General features: G+C 32.4%; 1 protein-coding gene and 1 pseudogene across 10 annotated transcripts in view; one reads left to right on the top strand and one right to left on the bottom strand.

The window, feature by feature from the left end:
- The window catches only part of CDC42BPA (CDC42 binding protein kinase alpha), a 347,959-nt gene that overhangs the window by 298,055 nt on the left and 23,324 nt on the right, over positions 1-26,580 (bottom strand). The window lies entirely within an intron of this gene.
- LOC111720446 lies at positions 21,719-23,360 on the top strand (annotated as a pseudogene).

Below are 26,580 nucleotides of genomic sequence, written 5' to 3'. Positions count from 1 at the left end.
TTTAAATACTAAGCTAAAGAACTTATATTTTCTCCTGATAGCAATATGAGAACCAATGAAGATACTTTTTTGTTTGTTTGTTTTTGCTGAGGCAGTTGGGGTTAAGTGCCTTGCCCAGGGTCACACAGCTAGGAAATGTAAAATTTCTGAGACCAGATTTGAACTCAGGTCCTCCTGACATCAGGACTGGTGCTCTATCTACTGCACCACCTAGCTGCCCCTTACCAGTGAAGATTCTTGAACAGGCAAAAGAAAAATAGACAGACCAATATGTTTTTAGTAAGACTATTTTAGCAGGTATGTGGAAGATGAAAGCAAGACTACCAGTTAGGAAGCCACTTAAAGAGTCTGGAGAAGAGATAATGATAGGTGGCAGAGTGAGTGAAAAGGGGACAGTTGTATATTATGGTATTAAAATGCTTGAATACTACCAAGGATAGAAACTTCCTTACTTCTTAGAACAGCATATTCTTGGTAGAATATTTCAAGTTTTCAATATTGTCGTTGAAGTCTCATCCTTCCAGCTCTAATCCCCATTTATATGAATGTAACTTTCTCAAGAAAAGGATTAAGTACTTAGTATATAGGAAATACATAAGAAATTATCACTCGTCATTCTTACCAATGAAATTAGTAGGGGTATAAAATTTTAAGATTTAGAAGGAATTATGATGATTTATTTGAGGGAAAACATGAGAAAACTACAAGTTGATCATAGACGATAAAAATAATTCCCCCTTTTATTTAAATGACTAGAAATGAAATTTTCAGAGAGTACCCTAACACTAGCATTGCAAGAAATTATTTTTTTCATTAAGAAAGTAATTCTTACTAGACTGGGAGTCAAGAAAACCTGCAAATCCTATCTCAGATACTTGCTAAATGTGTTACCCCCCCTTAGTAAAGTCAGTTAAACCTCTCTGTGCAGTAGTTTTCTTGTCCATAAAAAGAGAAAGTTGAATTTGATGGACCTTTAGGGCTTCCAGCTCTAAGTCTAGGATATTATAATACTATGATCTGTAGTAATAAAGCAGGCTAACTAATAAACCCCAAGTACAATTGACTTTAATATGCAACAGAAATGCACATTCATGCAGATAAACACACATGCACATAACTACATAGGATGTTTACCATCCTGTACTACACCAGATTGTTTCCTGGATACATCCAATCATCAACTAGAAATCCAGATAAATGTTAAAAGAAAAAGTGTTCATAAATATGCTAATGTACAATTACATAAATGTTTTAATACAAAATTTGTATATAATAGTTGATTGAATAGAAAATACTGAATTATAGAAATTTTATATAGTTTATCTAGTATATTCTTTCATGGTACAGATAAAGCTCAGATTCTCAGAAAGATTAAATAACTTGCCAAAGGTCACAATGGAAGAAAAAACAGAATTCAAAACAAGGTCTTCTGATTTAAATCCAAAGTTACCTCTTCATCTGTTCCTCCAAAAAAAATTTTTTTTAATATAATTGGAGCCCATCAAATAGATGACACTTCCTTAACAATAATTAAATTGTAAAGGCTTCTAGGACCTTCTCTATATTTATCAAAGGGAATGCCAACCTCTCCTCAGCAAAAATTTAAAAGGTAATTTCTTTTAACAAAATATTCCCTAAGACACAGCTTCTTCCATCAGAGTACTACTCTTAAATCCTGACTGTAGAATGGAAGTGATTTTTTAATATATATATATATAAAATGTAAATATATATATGAACATATATATATATATATACACACACACATGAAATAAAATAATGTTCTTGAAGAACACAGGAGCAGAGCACAAGTTCTAACAGTTCCAAAACAAAGGAAATAAATAACATTTTCACTTTGCAAGGAATATTATAAACATTAATAAAGTTAAAGAGTCAAAGACCTCTGAAACTCAAAGAAAGAGCTTACTGTATGCACAAAAAACAATTTGCAAATATAGTTTCTTTCAATTTGTTGCATTAGCCATAATGTCAAAATTCATGGACTATCCATAAAATGTGAATTTTTCTATAGCCAAGTACCTGGCATAAATCTAATAGGTGCTTTATAAATGCTGGTTGATTTAAAATATAACTGCCAATTTCCTTTTTCCACAAGGAGTAAAAACTGTAATCTACAAAATGTTACTTAAAATATCATTTACATATATGTGTATCATATCATAAAATATCACATCTATATATAATGATATAAAATATCAAAGTATTGTTCTAGAAGGATTTTTACTTTATTTCCCTAAATTTGCCACTCATCATTTGATTTTTACATATTATTATGGAACAATGGGAATTGTATTCCAAAAAGTTCCTCTTTTAAAATTAGTTTGTAAACCAGGAAAACATTTTAGATATTAAAACAATGTTTAAAATGTTTGTTAAGTTATCCTTCTAGCTGATATATAAACTTTATTGTGGCTGAATTATGGATTTAATTGTCATTTCTTATTGTTTATATGGGGGGGAAATAGTAAATTTCACATTTCAACTTTGTCTAAATCTAAATTAGATAACTAAGTTAAACTCTCTCCAACTCTTAACTCTGATACAAAGATCTTTACCATCACCTTCTAGATCTACTTTTACCTTCTACCTCAATCTTCTAGTATTACAGCTTTTCTCCCTAGTCTTATGTGATGAGGTCTGCAGTAGATAAGGTTCCCGGGATAGGCAGGGAAAAGAGCTCTAATAGGAATCAGTTCAGCTCCCTGCTCCCATCTTCTGTGGAGATTGTGGGCAGCTTTGCCTTGCTGTGTCCCATCAGAAATCACAGTCATGTCCCTGAGGTTAAATTTCCCCTATAAATCTGCTTGTGGCCCACATCATCTGTGCTGAACCCCTTTTGAGTCAATTCACTATGGTGCTCTGCCTCATGTGTCTCCTTCACCCCCTATTATGCCTTTTGGTGTTTTCCTCCTTTTAGCTAACCAACTCTTTTAGGATGCTTCCAGCTAAAGGCATGCTCCAACTTCAGGGGATGTTTCCTTTCTCTTGGCTGGTTTTGAGTTCAACTAGGGAATTTTCCTTTATTAATTTTTTCCATCATTAATTATTAAACCCCTTGTCTTGCTATGTGCTCTCCCAATTCTATTTCATATTTATCTCTCCTGATGTCTTGTATATCTCTTTATTTTGTCTGTAACTTCTTCTCCCCATATTTTGCCAAAGAGAATGGTCATTATAAATTCTTCATATGACCAAACCCCAATATTTGGTGCTCTCTTAAATCACATCATCTGGTGCCTACACACCACATCATTTGGTACATCAATCACATCTCATCTAGTCTACTATTTTTTCTTTAATAAAAGTAAATTATATTCAATAAAAATGAGCTACTGGATAAACTTTGGAACAAGGATATAAGACAGGTTAAAGAAAAATAAATAAGTTACACTCAACTTATCCCAGAGTCAATTCACAGCAGATCATGGCCCTGGCCTTCTTCCCTAGACACTCTGGTTACATTGTTCTTGATCATAATTGAAATTATTAAAAACAAAACCAAAATTAAATTCACAAAGTAAAACCTTTAAGGAAACCAAGACATTAGATTTAACTTTTTAATTTTGAACAATAAAACTTTTTTGTTTCTTATATATACAGTTAATGAAATTAGTTGAATAGGCTATATTTAACAGGGACAGGGAAAACAAGTCATCGAGCTGTTTGGGACACAAATCAAAATGGAGAAATATAGAACCAAAATGACAGGTCCTCTATCAATTAAGAAACATATTTAAAGGCTTTACACATCCTTTTGTCATTTGAAATGGCTTCTGAATTTATGAATTTAAGTAACTTTCAGACATCTGAAAATGCCTAAGCAGCCTTGATTGTGTACTTAAAATTAAAAATTCATCTTGAGGCAGAATTTTTAAAATTTAAACTACAATTTACTACATATTTATATATATGTTGTCTCCCCAATAAAATGAGAGATTATTTTATTTTTGTCTTTGTATTCAGAAGCCTAGAATAGTAGCTGGCACATAGTAGGTATAAGAATTCCAAAATTTGGAAAGTCCTCAAAGAACACTTAGAACCTTAGAAGCTCCACAAAAAATGAGGCAGGGGAAGAGGAATATATTCCAGTTTTACTTGTAGATCTCTAGCAAGGGAAAGCCCATTCTATTTTTTGATAGCTCTAATTGGTAGGAACTTTTTCATAAGAAGAAGTTGAAATTTGCAACTCTTCTTTTCCATTCACTATGTGAAAAGTAAAAGGAGCAGAATAAAAAGAACATTTTAAAGTCATAGCAATATTGTTCAGAAAACAACTGGGAACTATCATTTTACTAAGTATAATAAAATATTCAAAAGAATTACAAAGAACCTCCAGAGAAAGAAGTGATAAACAGACATGTACATAGCATGGTTTTACACATATTTATAAATTATGTCAAATGAAGGCATTCTCTAGTGCGGATTGGGGAAAAAAGGGACAGTTTAGAATTTAAAATTTTTTTAAAAAAAATCAAGAAATATGCTACTCTAAAAAACTTAAAAAAAAAAAAAAACCTTCACTGAATGATGCTTAGAAGTCATTCCCTGTATATCTGTAGCATTTTTGCCTATATCATTCATTTGACATGTAATGTAATCACAAGGCTTATGTAAATCAGCAGTTATACAGGTAACTGTGTCCCCAATTACTGTGTAAAGTGCTTGGAAACTGGGGCCAGATAATACAGAGAAAAAAGAACTGATTGGAATCAAAAGACCTAGATTCATAGTGACTTTCCTAAGCCTTAGGTTGTGATGTGCATTTGTTTCTTCTCTCCCAATAAGAAGTTTCATAAAGCTGTTTCTCTTGATGGCCATGTTTGCAATTGAAAACATTTGCTCAGTTTTGGTTTCCTTATCAGCAATCCTTGGAAATCCTTCATTTCATTAAAAATTCTTTTTTCCTTTTGAAGATTATACTCGACTTTTCTGGCTAGATTATTCTTAGTTTCTTTATTTTTTGTCTTTTGCAAAGAGCTCTCCTCTTTTTGATTGATAATGGTAGCTTCCACATCTTGGTATCATCATGACTGGCTTCTTATTAGTAGATCTTTTCCTTTGTAGCTGCTTAAAGGGTTTTTTTTTTTTAATCCAGAAAAAGCTCAAGATAAAATATCATCTCTAAAAATCATCCACTTTCCCTTGAAAACATCAATCAAAAATAAAAAGTCTAGATACTATATTTTAAGTAATCATGAATAAAGCTGTCAACATCTGACTTAAAATTTAAAGAATCTACTAATAACTTCCTGCAAGAAATCTCAAAATGGATGATTTTTAGAGATGATATTTTATCTGTAAGAAGAGAGCAAAAGTTATTGGTGTGTACTACTCTTCTACTACTGGGTCTACATGCTAAAGAAAGGAAAGAAAGAGGAAAAGGTAGAAAATATACAGCAATTTATATATACAAAAATGCAACAGCAATTTATAGTAACACAAAAAGAGGAAATTAGGTAATAAATGACTACTTTTTGGAAAATGACTAAAAATTGTGACAATGTAATGGATTATTATTGCGCTCTAAGAAATAGCAAAATGAACATGAGAGGAAAACTGGAAAGACCTCCATGGTCTGATACAAAATAATATGAACAGAACCAAGAGGATAATTTGCACAATGATTATTTGATAGAAAAATGATGATGCATGTTAAAAACACTAAAAAACACTAAATCCTCCTAACTAAACTAAACTAAAAAACTAAACTAAAAACACTAAACTAAAATCCTAAACTAAAAACACTAAAAAAAACACTGTATATTCTCTTTTACCCAGCAAAACTATTACTAGGATTATACCTCCCAGAAATCAAAGAGAAAAAAATGGCCCAAATACATACATACATACATACATACATATATATATATATATATATATATATATATATATATATATATATATATATATATACATACATTTCTATCAATTTTTTTTATTACTAAAGAATTGAAAACCAAGTGAATGCTCATCAATTGAAGAATGATTGAACAAATTACAATATATTAACGAAATGGAATACCACTATCCCATAAGAAAATAATAAAAAAGAATTTCAGAGAAACCTGGGAAGACGTATTTGAACTGATGCAAACTAAAGTGAATAGATCCAAAAGAACAATTTACACTGCAGTGAAGGTCTAGCAAATGTGCAGACCTTATCAGGTTACAAAGATGAGATCTCCACCTTAAGAATACTAAGAAGTCATTCCCAGAAAAGCATAATAAATAAGAAAGCATATGTATAGATAGATCTTCCAAAACTGGTTCCAATTAAATTATCATGGAGAAGCTTTTTTTCCCATTGTCTATATAACCAGAAGTGTCTGTATGTTCAAAAAGGCTTGAGTCAGCTCTGGCTAGCTCTCTTTGCTACATTTATGTCTGGGGAAGTAAGATGACTTGTCTACTTACCCCTACTTGTATGAACTATGCTGAAAAGATAAAAACAAAAATCATAATACTACTGAAATTATTGTACTTATTAAAGGTCATACCAATGAAACCTTTCCCTGAAGCCACATGAATCCTCAAAGCACTCTAAGTCTCTTTGGTTTTTTCACCTGTTAAAATAGTAAGTTTTTGGTGGGAGTCTTTGAGTTTACTAAAACTAAGTTACTATGTTAGTTTGCTTTTAAAGTATTTCATGTACTTATCAACCAGTTCCAATGATGAAATATTCTATTTTTTTCATCAGTACTAAATAGTTTTGATCATTACTACTTTGTACTATTGTTTGAGATTCAATATTGCTAGGCTCCTTTTCTTCCCAATTTTGTTTCCCTGGAGAATCTTGACCTTTTAGTTCTTCTATTATGTTATCCGACTCTCTAAAGTTTCATTTGTATAGCACTGAATAAGTAAATTGATTTTGGTAGTATTGTAATTTTTATTATATTGCTATGGCCCAATCTTCAATAATATCTTGCCACTTACTCTGATTTGATTTATGTCTTCTTTATCCATCTGCCAAATTATTCACAGAAGTCTTATGAGCTTATTAGAGAATAGTTTAATAAATTATAGTATGTCATGATACATGAGAGCTGTTAGAATATACAGGAGCCACCTGACAGTGGCTGCTGGAGATCCAACCCAGACCTGCAGAATGGATCTCCTCTTGTGAGAGGATAATACAAGGACACTCAGAGGCCATTGCATTGTCTGACCTCTCTCCTCTTCCCTTTGACTCCAATTTATCTCATTCCTAGTCCAGAACACCTATGTCAGCAAAGGCTGCCCTGCAACTCCTTCAGATGCTGTAATCCACAACTGAGGAGACGCTGGGAGAATTGACCTGTCCCTCAATAATAGTATATGAATATAATGGAATCATTTGTACCACATGAATTCAGAAAAACAGCAAAACCTGTATGAAATGATTTAAAGAAAGCAGATTCGAAAGATTACATAATAGTAATAATAATGCTGCTGGAAACACCAATAAACAGAACTAAAATTAGGTCAAATATGATGCATAATGTTGCTTCCAAGTTTTCTTTTTCATTCATTCTTTCATTCATTCATTCATCTTTTTCCATACTTTCATTCCAAGTTTTTAAATTTGAAGCACACATACTTACTTCATGTTATCCAATTATAAGTTATTGTACAAAAATAGAAAATATCATCTATTAGTTCCAATTTCTATGTGAGGTTATTAAGCATATGAAAATATTTTTGCAGGGAAAAGGTTGTCTCTGTTGGCGAGTAATATGTCAATATTTCAATCAACTACAAAGACCAGTTTACTTATTAGTTTGTCCTGTTATTTTATGTTTCCACTTTTTAAAATAACTAAAGACTAAATCTGTAGTTCAATAGTGGATTCACAAAATTCTAAGCATTTGTCCTTATGGACATACCTACCACACTAGCAAATATTTGTACAATATCAGCCCACACATTTGTAAAATGTCTCTATGTTTTCAGGCTAAACAGAAACTGGAGTTTTGGTGAAGAGAAATTTTAAAAACTTTTTTTTACTAGGTAAAACTTTCAACTCAGTACAAACTCAAATATTCAAAATGCTGACACTCCCTAAAATTAAATGTCTGTAACTAAATTTATAGGTTCAACTAATAAATAGCACAATAATTTTCTGAGTATTTACCAGACAGGAAAATGCGTTGTAGACATTGTAATTCTGAGGTTGAGTTAAATTTTTCATTTGCTTGAGCCTTGGTAAAATATAAGCTGAACCTAATGTAGCCTAATAAATATTTGGTGAATAATGAGGTCATCAGGAATTTATGGCACTGTGATAAGTACTACAAATGCAAATGCAAGCAGAAAAATAGTCTCTTCCATGGTAGGGGGAGGAGGAGGAAAGGGAGGAGAGGGAGAATAAAAGGAAGAGATAAAAAGTCAGGCACAGAACCTGGAGAGGAATCAAGATATGGTTGGCTTGGGGCAGTTTAGATGGTGCAATGGATAGAGGGCTGGCCCTCAAGTCTGGGAGACCTGAGTTCAAATCCAGCCGCAGTGTACACTTTCTAGCTGTGTGACCCTTGGCAAATCACTTGACCCCATCTGTCTCAGCCAAAAAAAAAAAAAGGAAGAAGAAGAAAGAAGAAATGGTTGGCTTAGACACCATAAATAAAAGTTTTTGGAGATTCAATTCACCTTCTTGACTAGATGTATCCTTCAAGAACCATCCAATCAGAAGAAGGTGAGGAAGAGGAGATAGCAGTTTCTTTCAAAATGTAAACTAAAGGCCTCATGTGAGCCATTAGGATAAAGAAGTTTCTGAAGAATGATGAAGGAAACCCAGAATGTCATCTGGAGCAATTGTCCTTCCTCTTCAGATGTCATTCTAGATTTCCTACACCATAGTTGAACTGTAATTTTGCTTTTGAAACTTGTTAAAATGAATATCTCAAATTACATTTAACATGCCTAATTTAAAACAAATATTTACAACTGTTATAAAACTTTTAGCCTCATCTATAACAATAAAAGTAACTTTACAAATACATATTACTGTTTATCAAAGATATTTATGTATTTATGTTTAATTCTTTTTATTATAAATAAGCACTCAAATATTTGTGCAACTAAAATATATGTCCTTTGATATTAAATACAATTAATTAATTCTTAATTGACACTAGTTAAATTTTTTTTAATTTCCCCATTGATATAAAAATAAGGACAAGTAAGCAGTACAATGGATAGAACAGAGTCTGGAGTCAGGAAAACCCAAGTTCAAATATAGTCTTAGACACTTAATAGCTGTTGACCATGGGCAAGTTTCATTTAACCCTATTTGCCTCAATTTCCTCATTTGTAAAATGACTGAAGAAGGAAATGGCAAACCTCTCCAGTGTCTTTGCCAAGAAAAATTTAAATGGGGTCACAAAGGGTTGGACATAACTGAAAACAACCATACAACAATTTAAGATAACATAAAACAACAAACAATCTCATTATTTGTACATACCAACAAATGTGGAAGATTTTGAAGAACAAAATCAAAATAACCTTAAGAAACTGAACAAACTATATTCAGACTCTACAAGTTTTTGTCCTAAAATGGGGGAATATGATATATAATTCAAAAATCATTACATGAATTGATATTAAATAACTTGAGCTCAACAAAAGACACCGTATACAATAACAACAAGATTATATATATAATGATTAACTGGATAGACTTGGCTCTTTTCAAAAATGAGGTAATTCAAAACAATCCCAATAGACTTTTGATGGAAAGTGCCATCCACATACAGAGAGAGAGAACTATGAAGACTCTCTGTGGATCAAAGTATAGTAATTTCCACCTTGTTGATGCTATTTGTTTACTTGGCTTTCTTGGTTTTATTTATTTATTTTTTGCCCTTTTGATCTGATTTTTTTCTTGCACTGCATGACAAATATTGAATATGTTTAGAAGAATTGCATATATTTAAAATTAACCTATATCAGATTTCTTGCAGTCTGGGGGGGGGGGGGGGGGAGGAAGAGGGAGAAAAATTTGGAACACCAGGGTTTTCAAAAGTGAATGTTGAATAGTTATCTAGGGCAGAGGGTGAGGGAAAGGGAGGATAATTTGGAACAGAAGGCTTTGCAAGGGTCATTGTTGAAAAATTACCTATGCCATATGCTTTAATAAAAAAATAAAACAATTAAAGCTCTTCCAAAGTGTAAAAAAAAAAAGTGAATGTTGAAAACTATCTTTGCACATATTTGGAAAAAGAAAATACTATTTTAAAAATTTCAAAAGTCATTTATATTTGGCAAGTATCTTTTGTATTTATATTTTAGAAATGTACCTAATATTTCAGGAATTCATTTTGAATAAAATCATGAAACTTTATACCAACAAAGCTACCAGACTACCCATATTTCCCATTTTATTCTACTGCTCAATTCCGTTCTCAAATTTACTCTTAGTAACTTCCTTCAAATGATGTCAGTCTGAAAACTATTAAAATGAGGGGGCTGCATGAACTGTCCTCTTCTACAAATCCATCATTCTAAGACTCAAGTAAAAAATGGGAAGGTGTTTTTTCAATGTGAGAAAACTAAAGTAATAAGTAAAACTCTAATTATTCTAATCAGGTTTTATCTATTCACAGTTAATTCTTAAGATATCAATAGAGGAGGTAGTAACCATTAATAAATGTGAATAACAAAAGTAAAATATGAATGTACCCAACAAATAATAAAACTGCAATAAGGATATTATTGCTCTATTTCATGGACTCTACAGATGGTACCCCCTTTACCTTAAACAAGTGCCTCAAAATCTACATATCATTTCCCAAACTGGGTAGTAAACATATACAAGCTTCATTTGTGGTATTGTAGAGTAAAAAAAATGGAAGATACATTATTTTAGAAAGTAAAATTGTAAACAAGTTAAATAAAGATATAAAGCAACAGTAACGGGAAAAAACCTAAATCAATTTAAAAGCTTGCAGTAAAACCACGTTATATTAGTGTCTAATTACATATAATTTGCAAAAGTCTCTCCCCTTCCCAGGATAAAGTAATTACAAAACAAACAGATCATCAGCACTTCCCACACAGTACTAAAGCCACATACTTATATCTGAAAGATGAAAAGTTAGGCAGCAGGGGCTGTCTCTTGCTCTTAGGTTACTAGGCCATTCACACTTTATAACAGACTATGGACACTCAGAATTATGTTTTAAATTTTTAAAATCTACACAGGATTACCAAGAAAATTAATTAAAATAAAACACAACCATAAAGACTATGTGTGATTTGGCAGAATCCAATAACCATAGTAATCTTGAAATAATAACAAGCAAGCACAGTATTTGGAGATCTGCAATAAGAAGTTATATGAAAATATATGTAATTTCTATCAGTAACAAAGTCACAGGTATCATAAATATTACTGTGTTCTGTTACCAACATTAATAATTGAATGAAATCTAAATTTCAGTTAAAAGTAATATAAAAATAATGTCCTTTAAAAAAATAAACACCAAGTTCACAAACCTTCTGAAACTTATACAACGAAACTTGATCTAGAGTATACACGTGACACCATGGAATTTCAGTAATCTATAAAGCTTGAGGTATGTGATATAAAAATATCCCTTCTTAAAATAGTAATTCCAAGGATCCCCAATTCACAACAGAGTGAATCAAGAGGCCCAGCCTTGAACTTAGGAACCCTGGGTTCAAGTTTTGCCATCTTATACATACTAGCTGGGTGACCTTACACAAATCACTTAACCATTCAGTGCCCCAAGCAACTCTAAAAGGCAGTTAAATTATAGAATTGCTAACATTAATAGGCATACTATCTCCCTACATAGTTTTCTTCTCTCCATCACTCCACTCCACTCCACTCCCACAATATATTATTTACCCTCAAGAGATTTACCACACTCATCAATTTAGAACACAGATCTAGCACACCTCAAAAAATTTAGTTCTTGGTACAGTGCTTCTTAAAATTTTTCCACTCTCAACCCCTTTCCTACCAAAGAAATGTTTACACAGCCCTGAGTATATAGAAATATAAAATAGGCATACAAAGCAAACACTGATAACAAATCATAAAGAAATTTATTTTAAAACAATTTTTTGGTATACATATAATTTTGTCACTTATTAATAATTAAAACAAATTTGTATACTAATGAGAAGGATGTGCTTGTTCAATTTTATGTAACGAATTAAATCTTGGAAGAAAATTTGACACCTTTTACTGTTGTGAAATTTTCACAACCCTCACCTTCAGTTACAAGAAGTTTGTTCTAGAGAATATATTATTTCTATTTACCTAGCAATAGCTGCAACACAAAGCACACTTTTGATTTTAACACTTATTAACACCTGATCCTTTAAAAAAAAAAAAAAGGAATAACCATGAAGCAGAGGCAAGATGGTTGTTTAGAAAAAAGCAGCACAGTGATCTTTGCACCAAAACTGCTTCAAACTTATCCAGAACACTCACCAGACTGAATTCTAACAGGGAAATTCAAGATAAGGTCACAATAAGTCATTTTTCCAATCTAGGTTGGCAAAGAAAAACAGAGAAGCCTATAATACTGAGAATGGGGGTCTGTCCAAGAGTCCCAAATAAAGGGCATTCTAGCACAGAAAGAGGCTGTGTGCGAGAACAAGCAAAGGTTCCAGATTCTTATCAGAATATTCTTAAACTCATATGAGTCACTTCAATTTAGATAGGTGCCTATTGGCAGCTTCATCACGCACTACCCAGTTTCAGGTCACATGTAGACTGATTAAGCAACTAGCAGTGGGATATCATTCTTGGATGGGGAAATCCCCAGAAAAGAGGAATTTCAGAAGTAAGTATTCACAGTATAATTCTGAAGCCTACCGAAGTAATAAAGAACAAGGATTCTGAATTAAAAGGGAACCTGAATTTCTCTCATGCTAAAGTAGCAGACTTTTGTCCATGGCTGAGTCCATCAGTAGTTTATTACCACTCAAACTCAAATCAGCCAGGGACTAGCAAAGCTTAGATCAGGGGGGGATAGCAATCGGACTTTACCTAGATCAGACCATTGTGGGAGTCCTGAACACCAGCAGGTCCCCTATCTGAGCAATCTCTGAGATCCTGGAACAAGTCAGCAATATTCCAACAAAGAAGCAACAAGACCAGCTCAGATCTTCCCAACAGAAGTCCACAGAGCCTGACCCAAATATCAAGACGGAAATCAAAAATTAGTCTGGAAGAATGTGCAAACAAAAAAGAATCCTATCATAAAAAGTTATTATAGTTACAAGGATGTTGAAGAAATAAACCCTGAAGAAGACAAGGACTCCAAAATATCTACTAGTAAAGTCTCAAAAAAAAAAAAAAAATAGCATGGGCACAAGTTCAATAGAATTCTTAGTCAAGAAGACATAAGAGGTTTCTTAGGAAAAGTATTATTGACAATGAAATGAGAGTACCAGAAGAAATAACTAGAAATAAATGAAAGCTGTGGAAGAAAGAATTGGAATGGGAATTAACAATTTGGCACAAGAGGTACAGAATGTCATCCAAGCAATAAACTCTCTGAAATCTGGACTGGACTAAATAGAAAACAATGACTCCATGTGGGACAACCAAAAAACATTAAAAAAACAAAAACTATATATATTAAAACTAAAGTCAAAGGATTCAAAAGTAGAAGAAAATCTGAGATATCTCATGGCAAAAACAAGTAACATGGAAAAAAGATCAAGAAGAAAAAAGTTACGAATCATTGAATGCCATGAACAAAAAAGAAACCTAAACATTCTATTTCAAGAAATCTTTTTTTAACTCTCTAGATCTGGATTTAATTCTCTTGAAACCAGAAGGTAAAGTAGAAATTTAAAGACTCCACATTACCTTTCTGAAAGAAACTTCCAAATGAAAAATTTCAGGAAAATTTCAGTCAGTCCAGAGTCTCTGGTCAAAGAAAAAAATGCTGCCAGTAGCTAGAAGCAAGAAATCAAGTACAAAGGAATCACAATTACATTCATACACATTTTAGCAGACGCAACCATGAAGGAGCAGACTACTTGGTATACATACTCCAGGGGGTAAAATATATAGGCTTCAAGCCAAAAATAACTATGAAACAAAATTAAATATAATCCTAAAGAAAGGAAATAGAATGTTAATGAAATAGAGCATTTCCAAGCAATCCTATTAAAAAGGCCAGAGCCATGTAGAAACTTTGAAAGGTGTTAATAGAAAAATAAAAAGGGAACTATGAAGGATAAAAGACTAAACAAAGATAAGCTGTTTATATTCTAATATGAGAAGATGACATCTTTCTTTACTAAGCCATATCTTCATAAGGGGTTAAAGAGGGAATCTAATTAGACAGAAGACAAAATCTTGATGATCTTAAGAAAAAATTACAAAGGGGCTGCTACATGGCACAATGGATAGAGCACCAGTCCTAAAGTCAGGAAGACCTGAGTTCAAATCCAGCCTTAAATAGTTAATAGCTGTGTGACCCTGAAAAAAATCGCTTAACCCTACCAATTGCCTCAAAAAATAAAAAAAGAAAAAGAAAAGGAAAAGAAAAAAAAAAAAAAAAACACCAAGAGTGGAGAACAACATATTGAGGAAAAGGGAAAGGAAAGTTAGAGGAAATTATCTTATATGGTCAGGACACGTAAATTCAGAGGAAAAAGTGAGGCTTGAACCTCAATCATCTGATAAGGGAAGAATACACATACCCCCACACAGAGTTGGGTATTCAAATATAACAACACAGAAATGAGAAAAGGGAGCATTATGAGAGGGTAATTTAAGGGAGATATTAGTCTTAAGCAAAACAAGCTCTATGGATGAATAAAGATATTTAAAGATCTTTTCCAAGAATAAATAAGAGAATAAAGAAGGATGGATAAAGCAAACTTTTTTGCCACATACTCCCAACACACTTCTTCCACAACAATCTAAAAAAGCACACTAAACCAAACTGGGCAGGAACACAACACCCTCCCAAAAAAAATCACGAGTCTTTTCTAGCCAAGATAATTTAGGAATACAGAAAGAAGTCTACAACAACTAGGGTTAGACATGGTCAGGACCAGTGCAACTTACTCAAAGCAGCAATGGCATCAGAGGCAGAGAGAAGCCCAAGGTCCAGAGCCAGTAAGAGGACTGAACATTTTGATCATAAAGAAATCCAAGGCATCTCTCCACTAGTACTAAGTATAGGATTAGATGCCATTTGGCAAATTACCTAGTTCCAGAACAATAAGGATTAGTCCCAGTCATGAGGGAATGGAAAGGAGAATGCCAACTAGGAGGGGAGTGAAGAGATCCCTTTGTGAATCATATCACATTGAAAGCACCAAAAATATAAAAGCCCCCTGATCATATGTTGTAAAAGCAGCATAAGGACATAAAACACAGAACATCCAAACATCCCCCTGCTCTCAGAGGTAAGCAAAGCCAAATTATAACATAAATTATAACTCAAGAAATAGACTAGAGAATCGAGAAAACAACAAAAAAGAACTTGACTATAAAAAGTTATCAAAATGACAAGAAAGCTCAAAACACAAACTCAGAAGAAAATAACTTAAAAACATCTACAAGCAAAGCTTCAAAGAAAAACTCAGATTGGCACAAGCCCAACAGGAATTCCTATAGAAGACCTAAAAAAAGAAATGGAAAAAAAAAGAAAATTTTATATACTAAAAATCAAATAAGAATGGCAAAGGGAAAAAAGGGAAAAGAAATAAGAGCTATGTGAGGAAATAATGAAAAGATTAATGACAACTTGATAAAAGAGACACAAATAAAATTACTGGGGGGAAAAAAGCACTCCTTTACTAATCAGAACTAGTCAGATAGCAGATACCAAAAATAAATAAATAAAGATACTGTATAACTCCTCAAAAATGAGAATTGGACAAGTGAAAGATAATGACTTCATGAAACATTAAGAAAGAACAAAACACAGTCAAAATATTGGGGAAAAAAAGAGAAACAATTGACCTGAAAAAGATAGAGAAGAAATGATCAGAGAATTACTAGACTACATGAAAGACATAATTTCTCCCTCCTTTTCACCCCCCCCAAAAAGAGCCTAGACATAATATTATGAGAAATTATAAAGAAAACTTCCCTGGTATTTTAGAATCAGAAGGCAAAGAAGAAATTTGAAGAATCCACCAATCCACCCAGAAAGAAATCATAAAGTGAAAACTCCCAGTAGTATGTATTATAGCCAAAATCCATTGTTCTTATGTGAAAAAAAAATTGCTAATAAAATAGAAATAAATAATTCAAATGCTATGGAGGATATAGTCAGGACCACACAAAATTTAGTAGCAACATCTATAAAGTTGCAGAGAGCTTGGAATTATATCTTTGGAAAACAAGCAAAGATTACAATCAAGATTAACTTAAATAGCAAAGCCAAGTAAAATTCAACAGGAAGGGAAAATGAATACTCAATGAAATGGAGGGCTCGGCGCATTTCTGATGAAAAGACCAGAGCTACATGTTGGGTTTCTTTTTTTCCCTTTCTTTCACCTTTTGATCTGATTTTTCTTGTGCAACATGATGAATATGGAAATATGTTTAGAAGAACTGCATATGTTTAACTAATATTGAATTGCTTGCTCTCTATGGAAGGGAATGAGGGGAAGGAAAGGAGAAAACTTTGGAAAACAAGGTTTTGCAAAAGTAAACGTTGAAAACTATCTTTGCATTTATTTGTAAAAATAAAAAGCTATTAAAAAGGAAAAAAAGATCAGAGCTGAACAGAAAATGTGACATTCAAACACAAGACTCAAGAAAACATTTTAAAAAGTAAACACAATGTTAAACTGTTTACATTCCTTTTGAGAAAACGGGACATGTAACCCCATGAAGAATTTTACCATCGCTAAGGAGATTTAAAGGAGTCTACTTAGAGGGCATCTCACACACACACAAACAGTTAAGTAAATAAATTCACCTTACCCAACATGAAAAGGTTGAAGGAGATATGAAGGAAGGAATAATGGATTTTCAAAGGTAGGAAAGAAAATAAGAATAGAGATTTTAAGAGTGATGATGGTCAGAAGCAAAACAAGACTTTTGAGGAGGGGACAGGGTAAAAATTAAGAAGGATAAACACAAAAGAATAGAATAGAGGGAAATAGTTATCATATAAGAATACAGATGGGATAAAATCACCCATAATACAGAAGAGAATAGCAGAATAGATTAGAAACTGGAAGGCGTTTAGAAGAATCATATTTCAAACAGAAAAATACAAATACTATACTAGTAGGAGACTTCAGTTTATCCCCAACTTACCCCTCTCATATCTAAATAAATCCATCTATAAAATAATCAAGAAGTAAAAGAGATGAATATTTTTTTAATTTGATATAAATTTTTTTAATTTGATTTAATTTGATGATAGTCCATATCGAGAGAATAATGAATGAGAGTAGAAAAGAACATACACCTATTTCTCAGCTGTGTATGGTACCCTTTACAAAAACTGACTATGTATTAGAGCATAAATAAGTTTCAAACAAATGTAAGAAATAGAAATATTAAATTCATCTTTTTCTGACCATAATAAAATAAAATTATACACAATAAAGAATCTTTGAAGTACAAATTAAAATTAGTTGGAAACGAAATAAAAATAATTTATAATTTCATTTAAAATGATTACAACTATAAATCAAGTTTACCAAAATTGAATGTAGCCAAAGAATTGCTTTGGGGAAAATTTCTATTTCTAAATGTTTACACCAATAAAAAAGAAAGGAATAATAAATAAAATGGGCATAGATCAAAATAAAACCCAAAAAATCTAGGAAAAGAAACAAATTAAAAACTCCCAATTAAATACCAAAAAGGAAATCCTGAAAATCAAAATCGATAAAATTTAAATTAAAAAATAATTAATTAATAAAACTACAAACTAGTTTTATGAGGGGGGAACAATAAAACAGATAAACTATTGGCTAATTTGATATTTTTTTAAAAAACCAAATTACCAATATCAAAAATGAAAATAGTGAGTGCACAATCGATGAAGACAAAATAAAAGCATTAAGAACTATTTTGCCCAACTAAACGCCAAAAAAATTGACAATCTAAGTGAAATAGATGGACATTTATAAAAAATATGAATTGCCCAAATTAACAAAAGAGGAAATAGGATACTTTAAAAAGTTTAGTTAAGTAAGCCATAAATGAGCTCCGTAAGTATGAACAACAGGACCAAATAGATTGCAAGGAAACTCTACCAAACAAATGTAGTTTGAAAATTACCTTTAAAAGTCATGCCAAATTCCTTTATTGGCACAAGCATGACACCTATACCAAGGAGAAAAAAAAAAAAACAAAGAAAATTATAGACCAATTTTACTAATAAATGTTAATGCAAAAAATGCTAAATAAAATACCAACCAAGGAGATTGCAACAATATGTCACAAAGATCCAGCTGTTATCAGCTGGATTTATAACAAGGAATGCAAGATTGGTTCAATATTAGAAAAACTATAAGCATAATGACCATATCAATTAAAAATTATATGATTATTTCAACTAACATAGAAAAGGCTTTTGGCAAAAAATATAATACCCATTGCTATTTTTAAAAAATACTAGAAGGGAGTGTACTGAATGCAGTTTTTCTTAAATGTAATATCTATCCAAAATCAAGAACAAGCATTACTGTAACATGAACAAACTCAGAACCTTTCCAATAAGATCAGGGCTGAAGCAAGTATGTCCAAGGAATACTATTGTAGCAACAAGTCAAGAAAAAGAAATTGAAGAAATAAACACAGGCAATGAGGAAACAAAAATATCACTTTTTGCAGATGATAAGGTGATATATTTAGAAAACACCAACCCAAGAAACTAAATCAAAATAACAACTTAGCAAGTTGCAAGAGATATACTAAATCCACATAAATCTCAGCATTTTTATATATTATCAACAAAAACCAGCAAGAAGAGAAATTCCATTTAAAATAACTACAGAGCGTATATAATACTTGGGAGTCTATCTATCAAGCCAAACACAGGAACTATATAAACACAATTAGTACGCAAATAAAGACAATTATAAATTAAGTGGGTAGGTCAAATCAATAAATAAAAATGGCAACTCTAAATTTATTTATTCAATGCCATATAAATTCAAACAATAAATTTAAGAAGAAATAATAAAATTTTTTTGGAATAAAAGAGATCAAGAATATTAAGAGTAATAAGATTACAACTCACTTTCCACTTGATAAATTGGCAGAGGATGTCAACAGGCAGTCTTCGGATGGGGAAATTAAAGCTATCTGTGTCACATAAAAAACTGCTCTAAATCACTTCTGACTAGAAAAATGAAGATTAAAACAATTTTGAGGTACTACCACATACCTATCATTTAGTTAATATGATAGAAGAGGAAAATGATAAATGATGAAGATGTTGGAAAACTTGAACACTAATCCATTGTTGGAGTCATGAACTGATTTAACCACTCTGGAGAACAATTTGAAAATATCCCCAAAGAGCAATGAAAGTGTATATCTGTTTTGATCCAGCAAGGGGAAAGAACCCACATATTCAAAATTATTTACAGCAGCTCTTTTTCTGTGGTGGCAAAAAATTAAAAATTGTGAAGATGTCCATCAATTGGAGAATGGGTAAACAAGTTGTAGTATATAAATGTAATGAAATATTACTGTGCTATAAGAAATGACAAGCAGGATGATTTCAGAAAAACCTGGAAAAATTTACATGAACTGATGATGCTAAATGAAGTGAGCACCAGGAGAACACTACACAAGAAGAGCAACTTTGCATAATGATCAAATATGACAGACTTAACTCTTCTCAGCAATACCATGACCAAAGACAATTCTAAAAGACTTGTGAAGGAAAATGCTATCCACATCTAAATAACTACTATTTTCACTTTTTTGGTTTTTTTTTTCTTTCTCTTGGCTTTTCCCTTTTGTTATGATTCTTCTTTCACAATCTAAGTAAGGTGGAAATATGTTTAACATGATTGCACATGTATAACCTATATCAGATTGCTTATGTCTTGGGAAAGGGAGAGGGGAAAGGATGGAGAAAAATTTGGAACTCAAAACTCTTTCAAAAATAAATGTTCAAAACTATCTTTACATGTAATTGAAAAAATACTATTAAGTAATATATATATATATATATATATATATATATATATATATATCAAAGGAATCATTGTGGGGAAGAGAAGGGAGAATGGGAAGAAAAGGGATTTCACAGTTCCAGATTTCTAATTATAGTACAAAGCAATCATCAAACAATTTGGTAGTAGATAAGAAATAGATTGGTTCATCAATGGAACAGATTAGGTACATGACATACAGAAGCAAATAAGCATGTTAATCTAATGTTTGATCCTAACTATTGGGATAAGAACTCACTATTATATAAAATCTCCTGGAAAAACTAGAAAGCAATCTGGCAGAAACTGTGTACAGACCACTATCTTATTATAATATACCAAGATAAGTTCAAAATACATACATAATTTAGGCATAAGTAATGACATCAAAAGCAAATTAGTGGAAGATGGAATAAATTACCTGTCAGATCTACAGATTTGGAAACTGTTTATGACAAAACAAGAGATGGAAAGATTCACAAATGGATAATCTTATTGAAATTAGATTTAAATGTTTTTGCACAAATAATACCAAAACTGTGAGAAAACATCCCAAGGTTTGGGATATTGACAAATATTGTCATATCCCCATATCTTGGCAATATGACAAAAGTTTCCATTTTCAAACATATAGCCTATAAAAGCTATTCCCCAACTACTAAATAATGAAAGGATATGAGGAGGCAGTTTTCAGAGGAAGAAATTAAAACTATCAATAATCATAAGAAAAAATACTGTAAATCACTAATAGAGAAATGCAAATTAAAACCAATCTGAAGTATCACCTCAAATGCAGCAAATTGGTTAGGATAACAGAAAAGGAAAATGACAAAGGCTTAAGAAGATATAGGAAAATAGGCATAGTAATGCACTGTTGATGGAGCTGTGGAATTATGCCCCAAATACTATAAAATTGTGCCCCCTCCTTTGACACTGAAATACCACTACTAGATCTATTCATTAAATGAAAAGGAACCATGTATACAGAAATATTTAACATCTTTTTTTTTGTGATGGCCAAGAAGTGAAATCTAAAGGGATGCCCATAAATTGGGGAATGGTTGAACAAATTATAATACATAAATATTATGGGAATTCTACTGTGCTATAAGAAATGATGAAAACGATGATTTCAGGAAAACCTAGGAAAATGAATTCAGAGTGAAGTAGCAGGACCAAGAAAATAATATATAAAACAATAATGATACTGTACAGATAATCAACTGTCAACCATAAAAAACTTTGTAACTGATCAATACAGTGATCCACCACAATTCCATAGGATCTTGATGAAAAATTCTACCCATCTATGGATTGAGAATTCATGGACTTAGGAGTACAGATTAAACTATATTTCTTATTGATCTTTTTGGGTTTAAGGGGGAGGGGCATAATTAATGCAGAAATGTTTTAAATGAGTTCATATGTATAACAAATACTGTAATACTTGCCTTCTCAATGGATGATGGAGGAGGTAGAAGAAGAAATTAGAACTGAAAATTTTTAAAAATTGATTGGGAATCTACAAGTATATCCAGAAACCTCAAAATGTGAAGGCTTCTAAAAACCTCGAACCATGAAGCAAATGCTTAGTTTACGAGGTAAGAGAGTGTAAGTGGCCTCAATCAGTTACATCCTAAAAAGAAATGTGAATAGAGGAGAGTCTTTAATTGCTTACAGAGAAAAGAAAAAGATAGATTAAAAACAAAAAAGATCCCAGTGCACTCAAAGAAAAAAGTTCTCCAGCATTCATTCCACTTGTTCTTCCAATATAACACAGTTGGGACCCTCTTACTACAACTTGGTTGATACCAACTTTATCAACTTCTCCATCAAGGCAAAATTGGACTTAGTGCAGTTAATGATGGATTGTCTGTATGCCACATGAATTCCCTGCATAACTGACTGTAATGACTGAAATTGAAAAACTGGGACAGAAGTACCAAACTAGTCCTGAGGATTGAGAAGGACTCATGATTTGAACAATTGCCATGCTCACACAAAAGAACATATACAGAGGATCACAAAGCACAAGTGCTACATTGTAGCTATGGTTGATCAAGATCTTAAGTGAAGAATTGAGAAGATCCCTGGAGTTCCCATCATGTATATTTCTAATCATGGGTATAACATCAAGAGAATGCCAAATGACTATAGAGCTCCTCGACTACAACATCAAGAGACTGAACTTTCTATGATGCCAGTCTACAAAATACCCATACAATTAACAAAGAAATACTATTTTATTCCATTATTTGTCATATTGTGTAAAATGTGCTTACAAGAGACTTACTTTTTTATCCTATTCCAAAATGACTGTTGTATCTTAATGAAAAAAATCATTTAATTTACATAAAAATCAATTTTGTTCAGACATTTCTAAAGATTGAGTTATTCTTGTTTCATTCTTCCTAACTGCTGGATAATGGGCTTTAAATAAGTATTTCCATGGATTTTCTCCCCTTGACTCTACCACTTCAGTAGAAGCTGCTTCTATGTGCAATTTTATTATATTGGGAATAAACCTATAAATGAAGGGGGGAAGTGTATCCATAAATTAGGGAATGAATAAAGTTATTATATAAAGAATGGAATATTACTGTACTTGAGGATGAAAGATTGTTTTAGAGAATCCTGGGAAGACTTAAATTAACTAATACAAAATAAACAGAAACAGGAAAATAATTTATACAATAATAGTAATAAAATAAAGAAAATTAACTTTGAAAGAATTAGGAACTCGGAGCAGTATAATTATCAATGATTTCAGAGGACTAAAGATGAAACATGTTACCCACCTCCAGATAGAAAGTAAAGGACTCAGAGTGAAGAATGAGAATTTTTTTTTGACATGGCAAAAGTAGACATTTGCTTTGCTTAGTAACACATTTTTAACAGTTTTGTTTTTCTTTCACTCTCATTTGTGTGAAAGGAAAAGAAGATGGATTTTTAAAGATTTTTTTCCTAAATAAAATATAATTTTTAAAAGGAATAGTCATCTTTCCCTCATTCCTTCTTTTCCTGTCTGCATATCATATGGCAGGACTTTTCAAAACTTTCCCTAAAAAGGTGAAAAAGAAGCTGATATTCTGTTACACTGGCAATATGTCCACTGTGAACACATGAAAACCAAAGAATATGTCCTGTCTATGCAAACTCTCTTCTATAACAGTGAGCCCGACACAGCTGCATCCAGTCTTATTGAGTTTATCTTTTGAGTTCAAGCAGGTCAGAGCTGGTACTGTTCTAAATCGACTATGGTACTTCTTGGAAGAGAAGCCCACTAGTAGCCAGAAGATAAGCACAAGTTCTAAATCTGATTGCCAAAAGGCAGGGTTATGGAGGGAACTGTATCAGTAACAAATGCAGACCTGAGAAGAACCGGAAAATGCCAAGTGTGCAATCTCACAAACTGCTCTATTTTGACAGTTTAAAGTCTCAGCTTCTAGTGAAAAAAAGTGCAACATTAGTCATAAGTTAATGCGGTTTTTTTTTGTGCTAATACACTTATGAGTCATTTGTGCTTAACATTTTTTGTGTAGAAATAATAAAAAGCTGACCTCTACCTGATTTTATTCTATATTCTACTCTCCAACTTCTCGCTTCTACAAATTGGTCACAGAGATCCTAGACAGAAGCCAAAACTTCTAAGTTTAAGTAGATATTTAGATATCAGCGGTGAAATTTGAACTTGGGTCACTCCACTCCAAATGTAGTTTTCTTTCTCCATTATACCAGATAAGGTCACTGTAAGTCAACAATACATCAGTATTTTCTATAAGAGGGTCATTAAACCAAAAATTCTCCAAGACTTTTCGTAAAATTACATACCAATATGTATAAACTGATTGTGCAGATTTCAGAACTGAAGGCTTCATTATTGTCTTTGTCACAAAATCACAGAAATTCAGATTCAAATTCAGAGACCTCAAAAACCATCTATATATCCAGAATTCTTAGTTTTGTGTGTGTGTATATGTTATCTTATATATATGTAGTTTGATGATCTTCTTATTAACATCGATCAAAAATTAATACGAGACATATATTTGACAAAGTGGTAATCACTATTAGGAAAATCCTTAAGGCAGAGTCTGAAAAGAAAAAATATTCCCTATAGATAAAAGTTCTCAAAATGTGCTGATTGCATCAAAACCCAGAACACTGAAGAGCCTCCTTATATATTATTCCAAATCATCCAATTCTTCTGTATTATCCCTATATGATGTAGGCAAATAGACAATCTATATAGTCAATTCATCAGTACTTATATCCTGATTTGGCACTATAACTGGAAAATACTTAGTGGGATCACCATTAAGAAACTAAGTAATCCCAAGCTTCTCTCTGAAATAAGGCCCCCTTTTTTTTTTAAACAAAAGTAATCTTCTGATAATGTTATATGAATACATGAAGGCCAAACTGTCTTAAAAATTAAAGTTGTAAATCACCACCCACAGGCAATGAAGAGCACATGGTAAGAAGCAGCAACATATCACCAGTTAAGAACTCTTTTTACTATATCACATAACCTTTAACAAATGATTACTTACATAAACAGATATACTGATAATTATATTATCTTAAAATAAACACCAAAAAAGGGAGGAAATGCAATATGATACAATGGAAATAAAAAACATGAAGTTGGGAATCAAAAAGCCTGGATTTCAATCCCAGCTCTTGTTCTAATCTTCAGCAATCAGAGCTTCAATCTTCCTTATTCATAAAACAACCTTAACAAATTTTGACTTTTTTGCATATTTACTAAAATTATCTATGGTTCTCCTCACTATAAAGCACAATTCACTCGTACACATCTATATTAAGATCCCCACACACATATGTCCAATCATGTAATATGTTTATCCTTTATACTTCAATACTTGTGACCTCAAACACATAAGTACCTCCTTTATCAGTTCAAACCATAACCCATATGCTGCTTCTTATCCTATGTTATTCTTTTTTGAGGGAAGAGGGGAGAGCAGGCAACTGGGGTTAAATGAATGGTCCAGGGTCACGTAGCCAGTAAGTGTCAAGTGTCTGAGGAGTGATTTGAACTCAAGTCCTCCTGATTCCATGACCCATTCTCTATCCACTGCACCATCTAGATGCTCCATCCTATGTGATTTTTAACTAGTCAGTGACTAAACATTAAGCACCTACTGTGCTGGGGATATTAAAAGAGGCAAAAGACAGTTCCTGCCCTCAAGGAGCTTACAATCTAATAGAGATAACATACAAATAAGTGTGTGTGTGTGTGTGTGTGTGTGTGTGTATGTAAGATAGACAGAAAGAACTATATATAGAATGAATTGGGAATGAGAGAACAATGGAATTAAGAGAGACACAAAAGGCTTTCTGTAGAAGCTAGGATTTTAGTTGTGACTTAAAGAAAAACCATGGGGGGGGGGGGGGGGGCGGGGGTGGCGAGGTGGAGCCAAGATGGCAGAGAAGACACATGCGTCATTCTAAACTCCTCTTCTATCCTCATTACTAATTACCAAATTCAGCCTCAGAAAATAGAGCTTGACTGGTAAAATCCACAAATATTAGCAGTACAACTATTATACAGGAAATCATCAAAGAGAACTGCCCAGATGTAGTAGAATCAGAAGGTAAAATAGGTACTGAAAGAATTCATCGAACACCTTCTGAGACCCTAAAATAAAAACTCCAAGAAATATTGTGGCTAAATATCAGAATTATCGGACTAAGGAAAAAATTATTACAAGCAGCCAGAAAAAAACAATTCAAATACAGAGGAACCACAATGAGGATCACTCAGGATCCAACTGCTTCCACATTAAAGGATCAAAGGGCCTGGAATCTGATATTCCGAAAGGCAAAAGAACTTGGAATGCAGCCAAGAATAAACTACCCAGCTAAGCTGAGCATTTTCTTCCAGGGAAGAAGGTGGACATTAATGAAACAAGTGAATTCCATTTGTTTCTAATGAAAAAACCAGAGCTAAACAAAAAAATTGCTCTCCAACTATAGGACTCAAGAGAAACAGAAAAAGGTAAAAAAGAACTTTTGACAACTATATTTCTGTTATAGATATATGTAAGAGTGCATGTATAATTTGATTTTACTGATATAATATAAAAAAGGGAACTAAAAGTAGAAAGGGGATAGTATCAGAAAAAGGGGAAAGGGGAGATAAAAAGAGGGAAACTACATCCCATGAAGAGGCAAAGGAAACCTCATGTCTGAGGGAATTTAGGGAGGGGGAGGAACATTATGTAAATCTTACTCTCATCAGATTTGACTCAAAGAGAAAATAATTGACATATTTGGTTTACAGAGAAACTTCTCTCACCTCATTAAAAAGTGGGAAAGGAAAAGGGAAAAGAAAGAGTAATAAGGGAAAGGTATACGAAAGGGGAAGGGAATCAAAGGGAGTGGGAAGGATTCTAAAGAGAGAGAGCTATG

This window comes from Sarcophilus harrisii, chromosome 4, assembly GCF_902635505.1.
Source record: "Sarcophilus harrisii chromosome 4, mSarHar1.11, whole genome shotgun sequence".
Taxonomy (NCBI): domain Eukaryota; kingdom Metazoa; phylum Chordata; class Mammalia; order Dasyuromorphia; family Dasyuridae; genus Sarcophilus; species Sarcophilus harrisii.
The sequence above is the reverse complement of the archived record's forward strand: the minus strand, read 5'-3'. Positions and strand labels throughout refer to the sequence as shown.